Raw genomic sequence first — 16967 nt, forward strand, 5'->3', positions numbered from 1 at the left:
ATGTATCTCTTCTCAAAAGAAAGAAATTAAGAATACAAACTCCAGAAAAGTTTAATTCTAGCTGTCTCAACCACTTGAATTTTTACAGAAGGAAATCGAAAATGAGAAAGTAAAAGGATAACTAAATTACACTTTCTTAAAAATGGGTAAAATAAAAGTCCTGAAGCCAGACACTGTTTTTAATAGATTTACAGAGAAGATTCCCAGAAGTCATTGAATCTACCTCTTGGCCTCTGAGAATAATTATTCTTAAAGCCTTATGAAATGTATGCTATCAACTTGATTTGATAAAAAGTTCAAAAACATACTTTGGAGTCTACTATTCCATATGCTGTCAGAAGGATTCAGCTCACACTTTTTTTATATCCTTTCAATGTAACCTTTTAAACAAATAACTGTTCGGTATATTCTACTTCAATACAAGCAATTCAATACACCTTTTTTTGTTCATTTACAGGTATTGAATAAGAAGCTCAAAAATTTGCTAGAGTGATAATATTTTGGGGAATTAAAGAAATACACTGAAAGGGCTGTTCATGTGCTGTTAGTTTCTGATAAATGCTCAGGAGGAAAAATGCCATACTGGACAAAAATAGGAATGAGATAGAGAGAGAAAGAGAGAGAGAAAGACAAGGACGAGGAAGAGAGATATCACTACAATTTACACCATAACACTATAGGATAACAAAGAATTCTCTAGCCAAGCGTTCAGCTAGAAGTCATGCCAGATGGAGTGAAATTTGCAGTCCAGATGGGCAATACATCCTAGTGATCCATATGGATGGCATGTGGAAGCTAGTTAAGTACATATTGCCAGCTAGATTATCTATCATATCTATCTACTAAATGTGTAGTCATATTTATGCATCTCTATATATCTGCATCCTTCTCTTCATATCATGACTTCTACAAGATTGAGCAAAGATGACCCTGTGTACACAGACAAAACTGTAAGTTTACTTTTACACCCTGCCTCAGAGTCTCCTTCCTGAGAGTCACAGCTGCTTGTGCATAGGTTGGTAGGTTTTGTTCATTCATTCATTTATTTATTTATTCATGCATTTATTCAAAAAATTTTTATCGAAGAGCAATGAAGTGCCAGACACCTTTTACAGGTTAGAACAGAAATGAAGGGCAGGTGAATGAAGTGAAAGGAAACACTCACTGTGTTTGTAGTAAGCCAATGAGACACTCCACCAACAGGTATAATCAATTCCAGCAGTGAGATCTTACATTAGAAGATCCAAATTAAAAAACAACGAACAAAACAAAACAAAACTTGTAATGCCTCAAAGACTTTCTTCCAAGTTCAAGAGATTTTTTTAGCTACTTAAGTACTCATTGAGAGTGTCTCAAGTAAATAAATATAGAACCCTTTGTGATCCTTCAAGATTTGTAGCTATGTGGACTAAATAAATAAACACAAATCAAGCATATTGAAATTTCCAAACTTCCATTTGTAACAAGACACAAATATTAAATATGCTTTCAGTTCACATTTTGATGATAATGTGTTGGGTTATTTTTTTTTCACATACTCTCATAAAGTTTTTTATATATGTCTAGATACAGGCAGGTATGTAGATGCATGTATATATTTATGAGCATGTATGTTTTGTGTGTGCATTATACACATGCATGACTATACACATGTGCATACACATATGTACACATACATGCACAAACATACCTACATATATATTGTCTTCCAAACTCAAATTAGAAAATTTTAAAATGGTATCTTCTTTCCATAATCCTTCTTCTTTTGCACTTTGGTTTCTCTTTGCTTGAATGACATTTTTCACAAATATTTACATGTATTATAATAGCCCATAAACATCTTCATGCTTAAATTAAAAATATTAAACTGTCTGAAATTCAGGATTAAGCTTTGTTTTGTTTTGGTCCTTTAACAAAAAAAAAAAAATACTGATTGATTAGAACTCTATAATTCTATGACTCAATAATTTTACTATATTTTGTTAAGCTTCTCTCATGTTCTAAAATACATGTCATTAGCCTGGTTTACAAATCTCACATTACAGTTTTATGACAGGATGTTATTTCTTCATCTACCACTGTGGATACCAGACGCCCACATAGTTTAAGTTTTTATAACATCTGAAGGGGTTTCTGAGTTCTGACTTTTATAAACATAAATAGTTGAGAAATACTGGGTCTATTCTATGGCATGAGACCTACATATAGAATATTACATATTGAACTTAAACATGGATATACCCTACATGCACTATACTATTGTATAGTACAGTTTTGATGTTAAATTTCCCTTTTTCTTAGAAATTGGCTAAATTCTTAGCTATTTGTGACCAATATTTCCACTCTGGATAAATCAATCTTTTTTACTTTATTTATTGTCCAGTTTCCATAGATGTTCTCTGTTACTATACACCATAATTACCGCATCAGGATGCAAAAGAATTCTCAGTAACCGATACAGAATTTTTATTTTATATTTTAAATCAAGAAGCATAATTTCCAGCTAAAGTCTGAGATGAAATAAGATTCCTTAGTGTGCAAAAGCGGCCTTATATAGACCTTCTTGTCTATAACTAACAAAACCAGCACAACGCAAGGCATAGAGAAGGCACCCAATAAATATTTGGGAAATACTTGACACGTCTTCCTCTGGATGTTTTGTTTCTCTCTTTTCATGGGTTGTATTTTAATAGTAATTATCTCATTTTGACTTGCTGACTAGTCCTGAGAACTCAAAAAATACTTATTCTTATTCCCAGATTCTTATAGTTAATATGTGGTATATATAGCATTCAAAGTTTGGGCTGAATGCACTTCTTGGTACATAATAGTCAAGTTGTTGGTGAATAAATGAAAAACAAAAAGAGAGAATGTACAAATCACAGATATTCTAACTACCAACTCATATTGTTTGTATTAAATAATGCTGCCTAGTAGTTTAGAAAATGGATTTTTTAAAAAAGCTTCAAAAATAGATTTTAAAAAACAGGAAACAGATTGGAGCCCCTGGGTGGCTCAGTCACTTGAGCTCCAACTTCAGCTCAGGTCATGATCTCCTGGTTCATGAGTTCAAGCCCCACATCAGGCTCACCTCTGTCAGAGTGGAGCCTGCTTCAGATCCTCTGCCCCTCCTCTGCTTGTTCTTTCAAAAATAAATAAACATTAAAAAAAATGAAATAGAATGAGAAAGAAACTTTGCAAACTTACATGTATCCACCCACTTAAACGTACACACACATAAATTCATCTCCATGCACACATTCATGGAGTTTTGGGAGAAATATCATATTAGAGAGAAGAAAGGTATATTCCAAGCAAACAAAGCAGATGTTCTAATGCTCTTCATATAGTTCATTTGATGTTAAATAGTTTGTCTATACCATCTCAGAAGGTACAGGTTTAACTGATAGGATGAGAGGAAGAGAAGAATCATAATGGTGATCAATTCTATACAAGAGCTTTTCAGATAATGTTATCATAGCTATCTTGGAATAACAGAACATTTAAAAAAACATTAATTTATAGGGATAGACATTCTACGCATAATCCCATGTTTAAGATTACAAAGATTATAAGATTACAGGAACAAAGGCAATATTAGTCAAAACTGTGGAAAATATAGACTAAAGCAATCTTTAGACTATCATTTCTTATTCTTTAAGATCTCTACTGCCTCTACTGCCTCAGTTGCCATGGTAGCGGGTACATTATTTTCTCCTTAATTTGACTTTTTCCAAGAATTTCATTTGAAAGACAAAGCCAATCACTATCCTGTCTTATTTTGTTTAAGAGCAAGAACAATAATTCAATAGCTGCTACTTATTGAATGATATTATTTATAGGCATGCCAGAGTTGTCCTTTACAAAACCTTCTAAAAGGAAGTATTTATTCCTCACTTATATATAAGGAAATGGAGTCTTAGGGAAATATAACTGTCTAAGATCACAGCTTAGGCAAATGGGAAAGTCACATCATTTGAAACCAGTTCTATCTGATTACAAAGGCACACCATAAATCAAAATTACATCTTGGCACTTCTTTATCTGGTACTGATTTTAATTCAGTATACAATATGAAAATGGAATTAATAAATTCCTAACTGATTTCACACATGAAATAATTCTTTGGTGATTGGCTATCTAATGATCTATTTTAATTTTTTGGAAGTATTCAGGTTCTTTTGATGAATCAGAAGTGGTTTGTGAAAGACAAAAAAGGAATCCAGAACAACTACAAGGTTTTTGGCCTGAGCAGTGAAAGGAGGAAATTGCTACCAATGAGATGAAGGCTGTGAAAGAAGCAGGTTTGAGAAAAATCCAATTGTTCAATTTGGTCCATGTTGAGTTTGAGATTCTATTAGTCATCTAAATAGAGATGTCACATTGGCAGTTGAATATACAAATCAGTAGACCACATTAGCATACAGACTGAAAACCAAAAAACTGGAATGAAGTCATCAGGAAGTGAATGTAAATAGACAAGAGAAGTGGTCCAAACCCAAGCCCTAGTATACTCCAAAAATAAAGAGTCCTGGGAGACCAGCGAAGGAGAATGAGTAGGAACAAATCAGCGGAGTGAGGTGGGGGCGGTGGGGGGGGGGGTGACTAAGAGAGGGATGTGTCCTGGAAGTCCAGGGGTGAGCACTGAAGCAGGTAGGCAAGAGTGATCATCTGTATCAAATGGTGCTGAAAGATCAATTAAAACAAGGACTGAGCACTGGCCACTGGATTCAGCAGATGGTTGGGAGAAAAGCCTTTTTTTTTTTTTTTTTTTCTGACTACAGATTTATTCAACACAAAACAACCTCCTCCAACTTTAGTGAGGTGGCTGACCACGTCTATGACCAAATCTACTTCTAAACTGGAATGCACTTACTGAGACAGTCCCGGACTCAGCTTTCTTGTCGGCACCAGGGGACACAGCGCTTGGTCTATAGGTGTCTATCAGCTTCCCTTTGTGTGAGTCTTGCAGGTCACTCTCCAGAACTCTGGGCTGTGGCCTGCCAATCTCAGGACTTCTGCAGCACAGAGTGGTAGACACAATCTCAGGGGGCAGGTAAAAGTAATCACAGAGATAGTGGATACACTTGTTGGTGAGCTAACAATAGAAATGTTTCCAGGCAAACTGTTCCTTTACACAGCCTCATGATTCGAGAGACTGCAGGACTTTCATGACGTGAAGACTGGGCACATTCTTGTCTGCCAGCTCAAGGTGTTTAGGCATGTGGACATCCTTCTTAGCCACCATCACTCCCTCCTTGAAAGGGAGTTCATAAATGGCAGTATGGTTCTTCCTGGGCATCAACATCTCGGCACCTGCTATGTCCTGGTCCAGAGTTGGAAAGGAAGGGGCATGCACAACATGCAAAAAGCCTCATCGATGTAAATTTAAAATGAAATGGGAGGAGAGGAATAGAAACCATGTGTCTATACAATACTTTTAAAGCACACTGCTGTACAAGGAACCAAAGAAATGAGACAGTAGCTGACAAGGAAAGGAGGGAAAGAAATACGAACAAGCTGTGCTGAGGGAGACGGTCTAGCAGAAGGTGAAAGATTGTGATGTAGGCTCATCATAGGTGAAGAAGGTGAATTTCTGGAGAAATGTCCTTCAGTAGGTGAAAGGAGGTAGAACATATGAGAGAAGACACTGGTTTTAGAGAGAAGACAACACCATCTTTCATAACAGGTGGGAAGGCAGAGCATGTGGTTTCCCTTGCTGGTAACTATAGTGGTGGGGGTTTGTGTAACTGCTCAGGAACTTAGGAAGCTGAGATATCAGCTGAGAGTCAGCTTAGGGGAGGGAGTAGTGAATGTTTGAAGAAGTGAGGAAATGGTATGAAACTGTCATGTAAAACTGTCATGTAAAAGAGAGAGAATAATAAAATATACCTATATTAAAGAACAAGCTTAGACATGCAAGCAAATCAGTTGATTTTAACTTCTTCAATTAAAAGCTTTGGCTGTGAATGGGTGGGTTGCTAGAAGCTAGAGTTTTTATAGCATGGCAGAAAGCAGTTTAGAATGCATGCTCTTTGGAGGAGGCAGTTCCACAGACTGAGAACAGAAGGGAGGAAAGGGATGAGTCACATATGCCCAGTTCATTCTATCAAACTCATCTATTAAGGAAGTCATTTCTTCCTGGGGGCATACAAGTTACTCTAATGGGGCCAGAAGAATTACTCTAATGTGAGTCCAGCCACCTAGAGTGGAGGGGAATGTATTCCCCAGAATGTGACTCCCCTTTCTTCCATTCTCGTGTTCTCTTATTTTCACTACACTTTTTCTTGGACATCATGAAAATAAATACCATTTGACCAAGTTCTGTCCCAATCTATCTGCTAATTCCCATTTTCACTCTCTCTATACCCAACCAAGAATCCATGGTCCATCATATCTTTCATTCTCTTGCCAAAACCCTCACTCTATTTTCTTAATATACTTCTGTTTGACCCATTCAGTAAACAGTTGTATTAATCCACTCGTCCAGCTTCTCTGCTACAACGTGAGTTGATGTGTGTTGTTGGAGCACCTCAGATAATCAAAACACTGACAAATTCATAATCCTCAACCTCAGCAGTGCTCTCTGTACTGCCTGGCCCTTCATACCTTACATTCCTTTCATAGCAGGTCAATAATAAACATTTCTCCAGTCTGCTAAGGCCTCTCTTTGCTGCTTGCTCACTCATTTGCGGCAGATTAAGGGTTGATTGTTTTATACTAAAATTCCTTTTCTTACAATCTCACATCTATTTGCCCCTATCCTTATCTCTTCTTCTCTCATCTCAAAAGTCTGAGACTGATACTTCCACTTGAATCTTGTCACAAGGAGAAAGGGAAGCTTCCAGGCAATTTTAACTCTGGGGATCTTCTTAGGCATCATTAGCAATGGTTTGCACTTTTTCTGAAAGACAGTCTCTTTTGCGGGTTTTCCTTAATTGTCCCTGCAAAGCATCCACATATTCGATGGCTTCTCCAAACTTAGGTTGCTATAGACTATCTCCTAACATCACTTAAAATCCTAGATGGTTAGAGATATAGAACACACTAGTGATCATCTAGCGGAGTAGGATGTTCTGCACATTAGCATCCTCTATGGTGCTTTAAAAAATACCAATGGTTAGGCCTCAACGCTAGTGATTTTTTATGTAATTAGTTTAAGGATGTCAAAATGGTGTTTTTCTAAATCCCCCCAGATTTTTTTTTTTCAATGTGCAAACAGGATTAAGGGATAGCTGATGTAGTGGAATTCTTTTTTTATAGTCAAACCGAACATAAGCAAGATAAAAATGTCCTGCTTTTCTTGGTGATACCATGAATCATTCAGAGCTAACTAGGACAGAGCTTCCCAGCCGGTGTGTTGCAAACAGATTACAGGTGTACTGAAACACCAGTCTCTCAGCTTCAGAGTGATTTGTCAAATCCTGGGACTTCCAGAGCTCCTGAGGTACTCAATACTAGGCATGAGCACCCTTCTCTGTCTACATTAGTATAATGGAAAACTTTATGATTTCCTCTTTATGCTACAATGTGAGCAAGATCGAGAAACACTGACCTGGTGTGTGCTTATACTCAAGAGCCACTGGCTAATATTTCTTCTTTGAGAAGTCTGTCTTTTCACCTTTTCTCCACTAAATTCCATTTTTGGGGCACCTCGGCGTCTCAGTCGGGTAAGCGTATGACTTTGGCTCAGGACACGATCTCACAGTTTGTGGGTTTGAGCCCTGCTTTGGGCTCTGTGCTGACAGCTCAGAGCCTGGAGCCTGCTTCGGATTCTGTCTCTCTCTCTTTCTCTCTCTGCCCCTCCCCTGCTCATACTCTGTCTCTCCATCTCTCTCAAAAATAAATAAAACATTAAAAAAAAACTTTTGTAATTCCATTTTTAATGTTTCCTCTCTCTGCTAAGCCCAGGTCATGTGACCAATTTTGTGTTATCAGTAATTTCTTCTGCCCAATAACTAAGTAAGGAATGAAAAGTTAAAACACCATGTAGAGGATGACCTCAGCAAAACTTCATTTTAAATGAATGTGAGTATTAGTGAATTATTATAAGTTATTATTATGTCCTGGATCACAACCTCCTGGTTGGAAATGTAGACATCTAAATGACTATGGTCAAGTCACAATTTTTCAGCTTGTTGATTAGAAGGCCATGCAGATTCAGAATCAAGAGTTTATTATATCATGATAAATTATGGGCATACATTAATTTCTTCAATTTATCTGCCTTGTACTTGACATTCACCACACATAAATAAATGAAAGGAACATAAATATTAACATTTCATAACAAAGACAGAAATTCTTATTATAAATGCATTGCTTTAATATCAAAAGGGCCATAATCAGTAACATGATTACGATGCCTTGGACAGCATTACACACTCTAGCATCCCCAGTCATACAAAATAAATATTAATGTGATTGAACTTATTAGATGCAAGGAATTGGATAATTCTTCGAACTTTGATTGTATTATTATTAAATTACCAACTCAGTACATGGGATCTAGCACCAAACAGATCCAAGTTCAAATCTCCATGCTTCTTTCTTGATTAATAAAGCTTTGACTTAGCTTCCCTGTGCATCAGGTTTCTTTGAAGTGGGGATTAAAATAGGTTTCAACTCATTGTAAAAACAGAGATAATGTATTTAAAAAAACTTACTGTCATTGTTACCCTCTCAGCACTCAGAATCCAAAACGACTTTCCAAATTTCTTTATTCAACCCAACAACAATTGTGTTTCATTTATCCCTTGCCCAATTGTTTTTGGTTGCCTGGAATTTTCTTTTTACTCATTTCAAGATCTAGTTTCAGTGCCCCCTCATCTATGAAGTCTTATCAGTCCAGAAACTTTTTACTGTCACACAATTAGTCCACACTTCAATTGTGGCCCTTACTAAAGTCTGCAAAAGGTGAGTTATTAGCATGTTGGTGTGCTTGTACATTCAACTGGGGGCTGTTGGAGAATGTGGATTGTTCTCCACACAGAAGCCTGTAAGATCTGTTATATATGTGAATCAGGCCATTGCATTCTCTTACTCTCAACCTTCCAGAAGCTTCCTGTCATATTTTGAAGAAAATACAAAGTCCCTAAATACAATTCTGTCCTCAGTTCATGCCACCACACCCCTATATACTGTCCACTGCCAAATGATCTCCTTGCAGTTCCCAAAATATAATGTCAATTGATACAATGAAGATCTACTGAGTACCAGCTATGAGGTGGATTCTATTCTAGGCATTTAGCATATATTGGTAAACACAATAGACAGACACCCTTCTTTGTAGAGCTCTCACTGCAGTGGGAAGAAGTGCAGAAACCAGCAATACATAAGTAAATTAAATTGTATGTCAGAGGGGATAAGTGTAATGGAAAGAAGAAGAGTGAAGAGAAACAGGCACTAGAACAAGGGAAGAGGGATTAGTGACCTGTGATTTCAAATTCCATATTGATGTTGCCTCCTTGGTATTTGCAACTGCGGCTCCTTTTGCCTGGCTCTCTCCCCAGCCCACCCAATAGTCAGATGGTTCTGTCCATCAGTTACTTAAGGGTATGCCTAAGTGTCAGCACTTCTGTAAGTTCTTATCTGAAGACGGTCTAAAAAGTATGTCCCCACTCTTTCCCTGCAACACTTTATTCACTTAGTCAGCTTTATTTTCTCCATTGCACTATATGTGAAAAATGACATTTATTCATTTTATAAAGGAATGTATTTTTTGTTTTATTAACTGTTGCATTCATTCCCATAATGTTTGGCATAAAGTTAATAAATATTCATTGAATGAATGAATGTAGGTAATAATTAGCTTCAACTAATCATTATTAAATATAAGAGGTAGGGCCAAGAAGACTAAAATTTAGTCAATAATCTATTATTTCTCAATAACTGGGAAGTTTTCATATTTTAAAGTTCTGCTTCTGATGTCCATGGCACTTCTATTGAAAAAATTTCCTGACAAACTTCTTTAAATTGGACCACTGATTCATGAATTCAACAATTAAAAACTGAGTGCCTATAATGTTCTCAGCTTTGTACTAAGCACTGGGGATACAGCAATTCACTATATTGTGCACCTGAAACTAATATAACACTAAGTTATTTATATTAGAATTTAAAAATAAATAATAATAAAATTGTTTAAGTGGAGATAATTATTTTTAAAGTAATCTTTAATAAAAACCCCTATACATATATTATAAAAATTAAAATCCAAAAATTGTGAATATAATCACACTGCTAATCTTTTTGAGTTAAATTACCATTCAGCAATGGTCACAGAAGCTTGATATTTTTGTATGTGTCTCCTCCCTGGATTCAGAGTAAAGTTAACTGTTTCTCCCTGGTGAAGGACCAGGAGCACCTGAATTGGTAAATGTTCCTTCTATTCTTAGGAGCTTTGGTCCTGATGACAATGACACTTAGATTAAGGGTTAGTGAAACATAAAGGTTTATATGGTTCAAATTTGTCCTCTGGGTCAAAAATGATGCAGTACCAGATCTACTGAGTAGTTTTTATAATCTATAAGTTAAAATGTACCAACATTTATACTTTTATACCTAGACTATAACTAATACCTAGAATGATATAAAGATATAAATATCCAAACTTTCATGTGAGAGACAGCCAGTAAGACATAATCTGAGGCAGAGAATGACCAATAAACTTTATGAACTATTATGTCTACTACTGATTTTAAATTATTTTCTGTTCGGTGATGTAATACCTTCATTATCTTAAAATTATCCATAAAAAGCTGTATTTGTTACAATTTAGGGAAAGAAGGTAATGGAAATGCCTCCATGCATGAGTCAAGTAGGTTCAAGGAGAGGACAGATTCTGGTAGTATCTAAGAGTATCTAAGGTCACTGGAATTGAGCCTGCAGCATAAATCAGAAGCAACAAGTTTGATGCAAATGGCAGGCAAATTTAAAGTCCCCCCTTACATCTACAGAAATGTTAAGGGCACTTTAGCATTTATCATACCCATGATAAGATAGATATATTATTTAGATATTAAAGGAAATGTCTTAACAAAATGTAAGGGCACCTTAACATCTATCACACCCATGATAAAGTATATTATTTACATATTTCAATATTAAAGAACTTAAAGAAATGTCATTTATTTATTTAAAAATATATATTTGTGTGTATGTGTGTATATATATATATACAAATACATGTGTGTGTATACATATATGTATATATACTTTATTTGTGTATATATGTATATACATATATATATGTGTGCTTTAGGAAATCAGTGTGTGTGTGTGTATGTGTGTGCGTGTGTGTGTATACATACTTTCTATAAAGCTGTTTGAACTGTTGAGGATGCTACTGTGGACAAAACAGAAAAAACAGTCCTTTCCTCATGGAGCTTATCTCCCAGTGGAGTAAATAGGAGAACTGAATTTTTTAAAAGGTAATTAGAAAAGGCCCCCAGGAAAAAGTAACATTTGAACAGAAACAGACTTGAGGTGAAGAATGAGCCATGGAGGTATCCAAAGGAAAAGGGTATTAGGTAAAGCAAAGAAGAAATACAAAGGTGCTAAGGTGGTAGCATGCTCAGGGTGTGAATAAAGAAAAGGGAGGGTGGTGTCCCAAGCTGGGTACATGAGCAAGGGAGCTTTAGATGATGAAATCACAATGAGAACAAGAAGCCATATTATGGTGGATGTTATAGGGCATTAACTGGGCACTGGCTTTTATTCTGAGTAAGACAGGAGGCAGGGTGGAAGGCTATGGAAGGCCTTGAGGGGAGGAGAGACATGATTAAATGGTTGACCAACGTTTTAAAAGAATCATTCTGGCTTCTGGGTTAAGAATAAAGTATAGACAATACCCAGTAGTGGGATTACTAGATCATAGGGTAATTCTATTTTTAAATTTTTTGAGGAAGTTCCACACTGTTTTACACAATTGCTGCACCAGTTTGCCTTCTCACCTATAGTGCATAAGGGTTCCTTCTTCTCCGCAGCTTTACCAACACTTGTTGTTTCTTGTGGATGTTTTTCTAGCCATTCTGACAGGTGTGAGATGATAACTCACTGTGGTTTTGATTTGCATTTTTCTGATGGGAAGTGATGTAGAGAACCTTTTCATTATTTACAGTAGCCAAGATATTGAAGCAACCCAGTGTCCACTGATAGATGAATGGATAAAGAAAATGTGATATATATGTTTGTATGTGTATATATATATGTATACACACACACACACACACACACACACACAATGGAGTATTACTCAACCATAAAAAAGAATGAAATCTTGCCACCTGCAACAACATGAGTGGATATAAAGAGTGTAGTACTAAATGAAGTAAGTCAGTCAAAGATAAATACCATATGATTTCACTCATATGTGGAATTTAAGAAACAAACAAAGGAAAAGAAAGAGACCACCACAACCACCACCACCACCACCACCACCACCAACAAATTCTTAAATATAAAGAACTGGTGGTTGCCAGAGGGTCGGTGGGTGTGTACATGGGTTAAATAGATCAAGAGGATTAAGTGGTAATAACTGAGTAATGTACACAAGTGTTGAATCACTATATTGTAAAACTGAAACTTAACTATATTGGAATTTTAAAAATACATAAAAATTTAAAAACAAAAAAAGAATGAGGCTTGGGGAGGGGAGGTTAGAGCGGTACAAGGGAAATGAACTAGGGCGCTATTCTGGTGAAAGCTAATGGTGTCTCAGACAAAGGTGGAAGTGGTAAAGGCGACTGAGACCTAGCTGGACTTTAAAAATATTTTGAAGGTAGATTTGGAAATAAGAGAAATAAGAAACCAGCATAACTCCAAGAATTCTACCTACATGAAGACTATGGTTGGATCAAGTTTGGAAGGAAGATCCACAACTCGATTTTCAACATGGACATCTATTAGACATTCACATGGAGATTTTAACTAGGTGGTTGGACACATGAGCTTGGGTTTCAGTGGAGAGTCTTAGCAAGAACAATAAATTTGGAAGTCTTCAGTGTGTAGACTTAGGGGAGTAAATACTGGAAAAAAAGAGAAGTCTAACTACTAAACCCTCCAGTGCCCCAATATTAAAAGAGTCCAGCAAAATGAAGAAGGGCCAGCAAAAGAAGCTAAAAGGAGGGGCCAGTAAGCAATACACTAGGATGCGGATGGTGTTTCACCAGTGGAGCATCCCACTCTTAGTCTCCTACCTGAAGCAAAAGGCTTCTACTTAGAGAAGGCAGCCTCTTTGGCCAAGCCGATAACTTGGATAGCAAACCAGGTAGACTCAAAAAGGAAGTGGCATTTTTCTGGTCAACTAGATGATGTTCATGATGTTGATGTTCAGTCACATGACTATATTCCCATTCTGACTCTAATGGAGGGTCAGGAGGGGAATCTAATAATGAACAACTTGTGCCTAAATTTGATACAGAGCTCAACACCAGTACCTGAAATAATCTGGGAGTGCTAGATGTCAGCAGTAAGAGGCATAGTATAGATTCTTCGAGTAAAATGTTGATATAATCCAGTGATTGATAATTTTCTTTTTTTCTAAATAGAATATATTTTATTTATTTTATTAAGTGTTTACTTTTAATCCCAGTATAATTAACATAGTGTCATATTAGTTTCAGGTGTCAAATATAGTAATTCATTCTATACATTCAATTCTATACATTATTCAGTGCTCATCAAAATAAGTGTACTCTTTAATCTCCCGATCACCTATTTCACCCATCCCACCTTCCACCTCTGCTCTGGTAACCATAAACAGAATGTATTTTAAGTGAAATTATATGTGGGAGCCCAAGATGTAAGCCATATAAAAGTGGAATTTCTTTGAGTCAGAATCAGAGTCCTGCTTGTTCACAGTCCTGCTGAAGCTATCCTCATTGAGGCATCCTGACATAGTCCTAGGGCCTTGGTAAACATGGCTTAAAAACACAAGCATAAATGTAAAAAAAAAAAAAAAAAAACCTTAATCAGTTCAGAGGGTAAAATAATTGGCATTTGCAGCAGTCAGGAAAGGTTTGGGGGAAAAGGACCTCCATAAAATATGTCCAGGTTGTCAATGTATTGTTTTTCCTCCCTAGATTATGATGTGCAAAATCTCTAAAACTACTGATAGCATAAAGAGGATAACCAGGGCTATCTATCAATCATTTTAAATAAATTGTAATTTAAAGAAAGGGAGAAAGTTAATACAGAAGAAAATTAAACTTGATGTAAATAAGAATACACACATTTAGTGAGGTTTATCCATTTCAGGAATACATTAAATCTAAAATAAGGGAATAAAAAGATGCATTTAAAAGTTTAAAACAGGGGTGCCTGGGTGGCTTATTTGGTTAAGCGTCTGACTCTTGATTTCAACTCAGTTCGTGGTTTCTGAGACTGAGCACACCCCTCCCCTCCATGCCCACCCCCTCCCACCATAGGGCTCTAATCTGGGAGGGCAGAACCTGCTTGGGATTCTCTCTCTCCATGTCTTTGTCCCTCCCTCACCCCCAAAGTAAATAAACTTAAAAAAAAAGTTAAAAAAAAGAAAAGAGAAACAACATAGTGACTATGCTCTTCCACAGCCACCAAGACAGAAGTTGCAATAAAGAGGAGGCATGATAATGAACTCACAGTTGCAATATTAATCTATTTTAATCAAATGAGAGATAAGCCTTTCTGCCAGCACTAAGTGGAAGTGTGAATAGGAAAGCAATCTTGTGGGGTCCCTCAAGAGGAAAACTCCAGCTTATTTAGAGATGTGAGATATTCAGGAGATATTCAAAACTGTGAGAACAGAGATGCTCAAAATGTATAGCATTAATTTAAAAGAGTAGATGAAAAGGAATAAGTGTCATGAGAAATATAAACTGATATTTATAAATGCTCATTAAAATTATGAGTATCTTAGGCAATTTTAATGACCTAAAATGATATGCCATTAACTTCATCCATCTACTATACAGAATTGGAACATTAATTTTCTGTCTAAGGCCAACAATGTTTACAAATGTGAGCAGTTAAGTGATCTGCAAAGATGTCAGAGTAACTAACATTTGCAATGCAAGACTCCCACTACAATCTGTTTTCAGACTGCATATACAGTATATCCACAATTGCATCCTATGGGTATGTGGGTACAGTTTCTAAAACCAGGCATTCAAAAGAAGAACAAATGTTCTAATGATTCAGATATGCATCTGGACTTTTTCTTTATACAAATTTGATACCAAAAAACAAACTAACTCATTTTTTCCTTCTACTAGAATTATGTAAATTATGTAACGGCAGGGAATTTTGTTTTGGTCATTGTTATAACCTCATTGCTTAGAAGAGTGCCTCACAAAGTCACAACTCAATGAATATTAGTTGATAGAATGAATGCCAGAAACATACACAAGATACAGTGACAACACCATTCCCTGGAAGTCAGTAAAAAGGTTCACTTTATTTTTTTAATTTTTTTTAATTTTTTTTAACATTTATTCATTTTTGAAAGGCAGAGAGAGACGGGGCGAGACTGGGGGAAGGGCAGAGAGAGAGGAAGACACAGAAACAGAAGCAAGCTCTAGGCTCCAAGCCATCAGCCCAGAGCCCGACACGGGGTTCGAACTCACGGACCACGAGATCATGACCTGTGCCGAAGTTGGCCACTTAACCAACTGAGCCACCCAGGCGCCCCAAAGAGGTTCACTTTAAAGAAGCTACTTTGAATAGTAGAATTATAGACTTGCATAGATAGGAGGCCCTAAAATGTATATTCACTATTTACTACCATATTATAGACAATACACTCCATTTTTGGTGAATATAGAAACATAACAACATTTGGTAATTAAAACAAACTGCAGGAGACAGGAACTGATTTTTCTAATTGTCCCTATGCTGATAATCATCAGAAGTAATTAGGGAAAGAGGAAAGCCTTAAAACATGGTTAGGTGGCATTAGATTTTTTTACTCAGATAAGAAGTAGGCCAAAGCAGGTTAAATCAAAACAAAACAAAAGTATAGAAGCAAAACAAACAAACAAAAAAAAAACAAAAACAAAAAACCAACCATAGGTGGTTAAAATTCAGTTTGCAGGTCGCCCAAAAGAGAAATAAATATTTAACTTTGAATTCTTAAAAAGCCTCTATGTGTGTGTGTGTGTGTGTGTGTGTGTGTGTGTGCATTTGTGTGTGTGTGTATAAAATAGAACAAAGGAAAATCTTGCATCCTAAATAACTCCGTTTATCATAGTTGCAACCAATCCTTGTGTGAATTACTATGCTGTAATTATTCATTCAATATAATATATAAATGTTCATATAATAATTATCCATTCTTATATTCAAACAGTGGTATAATTTCTCCTTCTCAGATAGTCCCAGATCCTACTGTCTATAGTTTTATTAGAAGGCTTACAACCTTATCTCTTACAGTAGAATTATTTGTATATTCATTTCCTTCAATTCACTGTCAGTTCTCTTAAAGACCATGGATAATGGCTTGTTAACCTTTAATACTAAGTTACTGATGGTTAGATCATAAAATGTGACAGAAAAATCTGTATTTTTTCTTGCTTTATCTATAAATTGATTCTGTAAGTCTTATGAGATTAAAGACCGTACTCACAACTTTATCTTCTACGCTAAGAAGTTACTAAAACAATATTTACTGAATGGTTAATTAGAAAAATTCATAATTGGAATAATTATGGTTTTGAAGAACCACAGACATGACACAAGTATACACGGCAATTAACAGAACTTATACAAAGATATCAAAAAATTAAAATTTAAGTTAGATAAATCAGGACACCAGGAAATCTTTTGTGGAAATGGAAATTATTATGTGTTAGCTAAAGATATCATGTTTTTGAGTTTGGAGTCTATTTTGAATAGAGAAGTGTTAACCACATCATTTTCCACCTAAGATGTGATGAAAGTAAGACTGTGACATTGGGGTTAAAAAAGGCAAATTTTACTTAGTACTCTTT

At 36.0% G+C, this 16967-nt stretch overlaps 1 protein-coding gene and 1 pseudogene across 19 annotated transcripts in view; both read right to left on the reverse strand.

Annotated features, from left to right (window-relative positions):
* PPFIA2 (PTPRF interacting protein alpha 2) overlaps positions 1–16967 on the reverse strand; it is a 478195-nt gene that overhangs the window by 325521 nt on the left and 135707 nt on the right. The gene's annotated exons all lie outside the window — the stretch shown is intronic.
* LOC109501687 lies at positions 3101–7771 on the reverse strand (annotated as a pseudogene).

The sequence above is a fragment of the Felis catus genome, chromosome B4 (assembly GCF_018350175.1).
Source record: "Felis catus isolate Fca126 chromosome B4, F.catus_Fca126_mat1.0, whole genome shotgun sequence".
Classification (NCBI taxonomy): Eukaryota; Metazoa; Chordata; class Mammalia; order Carnivora; family Felidae; genus Felis; species Felis catus.